Raw genomic sequence first — 7,860 nt, 5'->3', positions numbered from 1 at the left:
TCTTCTCCAAAAATAAAAAATATATTTTTAATAATGATGACTTGACAAAATAACCAAAAAAAATTACAATGTTACGCAAAACTAAAAGTTATATGACAATCAATAAGCAAAATTCAAAAAAAATATATATAACATTGCTCATATGAAATTACATCGCGAGTGTCATCATCCATAAGCAAAATAATTGCTTCCATTTATATTTCCTACTGCTGAGACATTTATTTATGTGATTTAGGTGAGCAATATTGCGCATCTTCTATTGCTTCCATTATTCAAACCTTTTACATTCTCAATACAGATTCTACTTCTCCTTTTTTACTTAAATCTAAATAAGCTTATTATAATATAAAAAACTTACTATATTTTACATACTTTGCTGTTCAACATTTTGTGACTTATTAATATTATTAATTAGTTTAGTAAAATTTTTAGTATGCAGCTTTGATTAGTTGAATTTCGTTTTGAGAGACATTTTCATTTTGGTGATAAATTTGTTAAAGAGTTGCTTTTGGATTTGAAAAAATATAATACATGACACACAAATTAAATTATCAAATTGGATTTATATTTTAATTAATAAATATTTATTTTTATTTAAATAGGAATAAAATAAAATTTACAAAAAAAATATTTAATCAAATATAATTTCTAAAAAAATATCAAATTTCTAAAAAAATTATTTTTGCATTTTGGGGGATATTATAATTTTTCAGGGAGTTCGAGTCCTGTTCGCCCCCTCCTATTGACGCTACTGTAAAGCGCCACGAATCATTTTCCAATTAACCTTGAAAATAAAGGCAATTGGATATATGATTAATTGATATATTTAGATTGATTTGTAAAAGATATATAATTGAATAAGTTAATTACAAAAACATATAATAAAATAATTCATTGTTTCATAATAGTTTAATAGCGCAGTTTCAAATGGAAAAATTCAATATAAAGGAGTGCGAGATAGAAGTGTATTTATCAAAGATGGAATTCATTTTTACAAATCGCTAAAATAGAGCAAAATAATCGTTTTTTTAGCCAATATTGGATTAGAAGTTTATTTAAAATTATTTACTTTGTGATTACCGAAGACATTAGCTTAAATATCATATGATGATATAATTAAACTTTTAAAAAATTATTACTCGAAGAAAGCTAATTTTATGTTGGAGATACATTATTTTTTCAAAACGGAACAAGAAAAAGGAGAATAAAAAATTAAAGATAAAAGCAAACACGTATGATTTTAAATAATAGTGTTGCGTGATAAATTAGTATCGAGAATTACGACTGGAAAAATATTAATGAAGTTAATCAACACTCCAGACTTGACATGGGAAAAGGCTATTCAAATCGCTACATCAATGGAGACAACGGAAATGATAACGTATACAAAATTATCTGCAGGAAATGAGATAAATAAAACTTCAAAAACAGTGACAGAATTATGACAATTATAAACCAGTATCAAAAATTGTTTGTTATTGTTGTGGATTAGAAAACCACATAAAACCAAAGTGCCCAAATTTAAGTGCAATTTTTCATAATTGTGGTATAAAAGACATTTACAGAAAATATGCAGAAAGAATCGTACCAAGAAAGAATATATTCGAACGATAGATGTCCAGAAAAGGGGAGGAAATTTTTAGGATTGGGATTTTCCAGAGGGCGGAAAAAATTTGAGGTGAAACTATTGATAGATAAAATATACTATTTTTTTAATCGACACAAAATCGGCAGTCTTCATTTTGAATGTAGAGACGTTTACCTATTAAAAATACCACCAGGGATCCTTACGAATTTGAGGTGATTCCGACAGACGATTTATCCTATACCCAGAATTAATGAATTATTAACCAAATAATGGATCCAAATATACGGCATTATATTTATCAGAAGCGTATTTTCAAATAGCCCTAGAGGATGAGGCAAATGAGCTGTTAGTGATCAACATGCCAAGTGGATTGTATCGCTTCATATGACTTCCGTTTGGGGTAGCTTCAGCGCTTGCCATTTTTCAACAAGTAATGGATTCATGCAGTGGCGTAGCTACGGGGGTGGTTTTCGGGTTTGGACCCCTCCCAGAGCAAAATTTTTTTTGAGATTATACGTTCAAAAGACTAAAAAATGATTTTATATGAATTATATTTTTCTGGTTTTGATGTTTGTGGAAGGATATTATATTACTATTGAAATTATTCTGGATAGTATTATTATAAAGTCATTGAGAATAATCTACTAAATTATAATAACATATTATTGATGCATTTAAAAAATATATTTATTATATATAATCGAAGATATGGTTATGATTTGTAAGATAAACCCGGCCGAAGGCCGGGCAAAACGGCCGAAGGCCCGTTAAAGGGGGTATGGGGGGTGAAGCCCCCCAGCTTTTATATGTATGGACCCCCTCTAAGGAAAATTTCTAGCTACGCCACTGGATTCATGATTAAAAGACTACTTGAGGTAGCGGTATATTTGGAATAAAAATTACTGGGGAATCAATTGAGATTCATAAAAAAAATTTGACAAATGTATTAAAGACCTTAAAAATAAAAGGGATAAAATTAAATTTAAAAAAATATAATTTTTTAAAGAAAAGATTGAATTCTTAGGTCATACCATTTGCGAAGAGGGGATCTCAACAACAAATAAGAATGTCAATACAATTTTAGATAACCGTTACCTAAAAAAGTTAAAGAATCACAAGCTTTTATCCGTATAATTAATTATTTTCAAAAATATTTCTATTATTGCCTCTCCGTTATATATACTTTTAAGGAAAAATGTGCCATGGAAATGGACAGATAATGAGGCAAAAGTAATTAATAAATTTAAAAAATTAATATCAGAAGCACCAATTTTAAAACATTATGATCCGAAAAAACCGATATCGGTTCTATCTCATATCATTAACAACGAGGTAAAGGCGATTGGATTCGCTTCTCGAACATTAAATGCATATTTAGATTAATTAAAGTTATTTAATTGGTAAACATTTTACTAATCACTGATCATAAACCACTTATATCGTTACTTAACTCATATAAATAACAGATAGATGGTCATTACTACTAGCAAATTATGATTATGAATTGCAACTTCGATAAACGAAAAAATAGTAATGCGATGCTTTCCAGTTTCTCAATTGACGGTAAACCACCTGCTTGGGAAGAGTTAGATATTAATTTGTTAGTATCGGATGCTCCACAATTTATTTCAACGTTAGATATATAATCACACACAAGAAATGACCCGTTACTATTAAAGGTTTCACTTTATACTTCAACTGGGGACCGAAAATAATAGAGGAAAATCCGCTGAAATAAACTCATGATGGAGGCAGAGTGTATATTATGGGGGTAGGGTAGGTTTAAGAACCATAATTCCAAAAATATTACAAGTAAATATTTTGTCTTTTTTACATATGGGGCACCATGGTTATACTAAAACAAAATTATTGGCCGAAGAGAACGCATGGTGGCCGAATTAACTTAGACATCAAATTTAACGGGAAGAATTGTAATTATATCAAACAAATATCCCTGGCGGTAAAACTATTATAGGGAAATGAATAAATCATGGGGAAGAATTCATTTATTTGATTTTGCAGGACCAATTCGGAGATATATATCTAGTAATAACAGATAGTTTTAGTAAATGGCATGAAATGCAAAAACTTTCGACAAATAATTTTACTGAAGTAAGAAAAATATTGTGAAAACTTTTGATATTTTCGGCTACCCCAATATGATTGTTACGGACAATGGACCCCCATTTTAAAGTAGATAATTCAGTATATTTTGCAAATAATTAGCAATTAGAAATGTATATAGTGTCCCAATACCACCCTATAACTAACGGAAAAGCGGAGAATTTAGTACAAACTTTTAAGAATTTTAAAAAAAAACATAGTGATGAAATATAATATTTTTATTTTAATTATCGAAATACTCCACAAATAACCACAAAACATTAACCAAGTTCAATTATGCTTAAATTTTAAGCCATAAGACCCTTACAATTAATAAAACCTATTATCCTCATCCATCCATACCCCAGTTATTAGGATTTTTGAATATAAATGAGAAAATATATGCAAAAGATTTTTGATATCAGGTATCATTGTTAAAAGAACAGGATCAATGGCGTTTTTAGCTGAGACTATATTAGGTTTATGGAGAAGACATATTAATTATTTGAAACATAGGTTCGACGATTCCAGTTTAAAAAATAGAGAGGAAGGAAAGGAGGATAAACTATGAAAACTATATCACGAATCAATGAAATTGATCCTATACAAAACTTTATAGCTACATTGATCCTATAAAAAACTCGATAGCCAAAGACATAGATCTTATAAAAAAACACTCTATAGCCAAAGACATTGATCTTATACAAGACTCGATAACCAAAGACACCATCATAAATGAAAAGATTGAAATCGATAATACGGATCAACCCGCAGTAGGGAACAAAAGTTATCCAAAACGAATGAGAAAACAATTAATACCGTTCCAAATCGAAAGCCCAAAAAGGAGAGAGAATCAATTAACCTTGAAAATAAATGCGGTTTGTAATATGATTAATTGTAAAAGATTTATAAACTGAAGAAGTTAAATAAAAAAAATATAATAAAATCCTTCATTGTTTCATAATAGTTCAGAAAGTAATCTATATGAACTATTAGTTTATAATCATATTCTTTTAGACAAAGGTATCTTCTGTGTTAACACAATTTATTACCTAAAAATAAATCTAGTAAATCATCAAACTAACAATTAACTCAATGATTTTTTAAAACATTCACAAATACTATAAGTCATCAGACTAATGAGTTGATTATCAATTATGTAATTAAAAATCTAAAGCCTTTGGATATAATTGAAGACGAGATAAATTTTATTAGAACTACAAAACTCTTCCCTGTGTCCTTGTGTACACCTTTTAAAGGCTCTAATTATCTGATTTAATAGAAAATTTTATAATTTTTTAGAGTTTGATTGTAAAGGAAGAAGACACTTTTTGGCTATTAATTTACACCCATAATTGAAGCTTAGACAAGTTGAACTAATATCTAAACAAAATGATTTAAAATTATTAATAATATCTGGAGCTGTTTAAATAAATAATGCTAACTAAAATTAAAAGTACAGGTATTGTTTATTTTTAATTTCTAAAAGATGAAAGAGATAGGATTATTTAGTATACTAGAAATATTAACAATTAAAAGGGTGTTTTTGGAGTATAGCATGTTGTTATCTTTATAAGACTTGTAAAAAGACTATTTAGTTTGGAACATCGCAGAGAGAGTATAATAGACTCATTTTAAATAACGACCGGTTTAAAAGATTGATATTTTAAAAAAATTAACAGTTTTTTAAAATATCAGTGAATAAATTCTTTAATATCATTCGTTGATTAGGATAGGAAAATCTCTTCAAATGGTACTTCGTATGCCTATAATGCCTATTTAGGCATCATTAAGAATACCATTTTTAACACAGAATTTGATTTTCAACTGTTAACATCAAGTGTGTAAATAAAATATTTATAATAATCAGAGTTTGAAAAAATCTTATTTTTTGAGCAAAAATCTTCGAAGATTATTTTGAAGAACAAATATTTTTGATCAAATTTTATCTAAAAATGGCGAAATCTTTTATAATTTTTATGCGTAAAATATTTTTCAAGTTTTTTTAAGATTTTATTTAAAATTCTGATAATAAATTATACAAATGTCTATTGTATTCTAAATTTTAACGATATTAATATAAGTGTATATCTTAATTATATTATATGAATAAATTTCTCATTATTTTTCAACGAATTCTACTATAAATTTACATAAATCACGATTACATGTAATTAGCAATTGATTACCGTTTTTAGGAAATAAATTAACAAATAACTAATTACATTAGTATGTAATTTTAATTAGGAATTAATTGCATTTTTTAAAGTAATTATGTCTATCTCTCATTGGCGTACGCAGCGAGGAGGGGAGACAGGGGGACTAATTCCCCCCCCCCCCAAAGCCAAGATGCAGATGCCGGACATATTTTATTATAATTATTCATATCTATTTCTTTTTAAATTTTTATATTAATACCTTTTTCATTTACTAATTTACTATATCAATTAATTTCATTTTCAAGTTTTCTTTGTGGCGTAATATTTATCTATTATTTTTAAATTTCCCGGTATTATAATTTTCAAATTTCTAGTCATGGATATTAGACTTTTTTTAAAAAATGCAGGTGAAAATCATGCCAAAAAGCAAAAAAGTATAGTATGATAATTTAATAAACAAAAGCTGTGAACTGATGATTTCCTCAAAAGAATCAATTCAAAAGGGGGATATGATTCCCATTTCATCAATAATTGATAAAAATAGGGTTAAAATTGCAAAAGAAAATAGAGGCAAGATAAAACTAACTATTGAGGCTATTTTATATTGTGGCTTGCAAGGCCTAGCACTTCGTGGCCACAAGGATTCAGGAAGCTTAAATTTTAATAATAATGATAACGAAGGTAATTTCCGTGGACTTTTAAAATTTAAAGCATTAGGAGATCCCGTATTATTGGAGAGCCTCATTAGTACCAATAAAAATGCTATTTATCTCAGCCCTAGGATATAAAATGAGATAATTGATATTTGCAACAATATCATTCTAGAAAAATTGATTGTTGAAATCAATTCTGCCCCATGCTTCTCAATTTTGGCAGATGAGACCACGGACATTGCTGGCATTGAGCAGATGTCGTTGTGTGCACGATATGTAGATACTCATAAAAACATTATCAAGGAAATGTTTCTCCAATTTATTCCTGTTTCAAACATGACTGGGTCTGCTTTAGCTGATGTAATATTTGTGAATCTTAAAAAATTAAAAGTAATAATTAATCTTATTATATAATTATTTTAAAAAATATAGCTAAATATAAATATGATACGTGGGCAAGGGTATGATGGAGCACGTGCAAAGAGTGGACAATTCAATGGGCTTAAAAAAAAATGCCCAACAGCTATATATGTCCACTGTGCTGCCCATTCACTCAACTTAGCAATATCGGATTCATGTTCTTTACCATTGATATCAAATTGCTTAGGTTTTTAATTATTAAATTAAATTTTTTATATTTATATCAGGTAAAATATCTAGCATCTATGAGATGTTTAGATACCCAAAGCGTCAAAATATTTTGAACAGAATTATATCTGAAACTCCTTGCCCAACAAAGAGAAAAAAATTGCAAAAAGCTTGTCCAACAAGATGGAGTCTTCGACATCAAGCAGTAACAGCTTTTATCGAGTTAGAAGAGCCGATTATTAATGCTCTTATAGAAATATCACAATGTCTGAAAAAGATATTTCTTCAGAAGCAAGCAAGTTACTGGATTCAATACTTATACCAAATTTTTTTTTCGCATTAGAATGTATTAATAAATTATTTAATTATACAACTATTTTATGTAATACTTTTCAAAAACCTGATATTGATTTGATTGAGATGATGAGAATAGCAGAGACAATTTTATTAGAACTCAAAGAAATTAGAGCTAATGCTGATGAGGAATTTCATATTTTATATGTTAATGTTGAATCAAAAGCAGAGCTATACGAGTTCTATATTTGTCTCCCTCGACTTACAGTAAGGCAAACTTATCGTCCAAATATTAATATAGGGTCAATAGAAGAATATTATAAAATAAATGTCTTTATACCTCTTTTGGATACATTTATAACCCAAGTAAATGAAAGGTTTTTAATTTATCAAGAAACACTTATCAATCTGCAGATATTACTTACGCAAAAGCCCTCTGAACCTTTTTCAGATGGTGATAGAAAAAAAATAAAAT

This window comes from Gordionus sp. m RMFG-2023, chromosome 2 (assembly GCF_954871325.1).
Source record: "Gordionus sp. m RMFG-2023 chromosome 2, tfGorSpeb1-WG-v2, whole genome shotgun sequence".
In the NCBI taxonomy this organism is placed as follows: Eukaryota; Metazoa; Nematomorpha; class Gordioida; order Chordodea; family Parachordodidae; genus Gordionus; species Gordionus sp. m RMFG-2023.
This window is presented reverse-complemented; position numbering follows the sequence as displayed.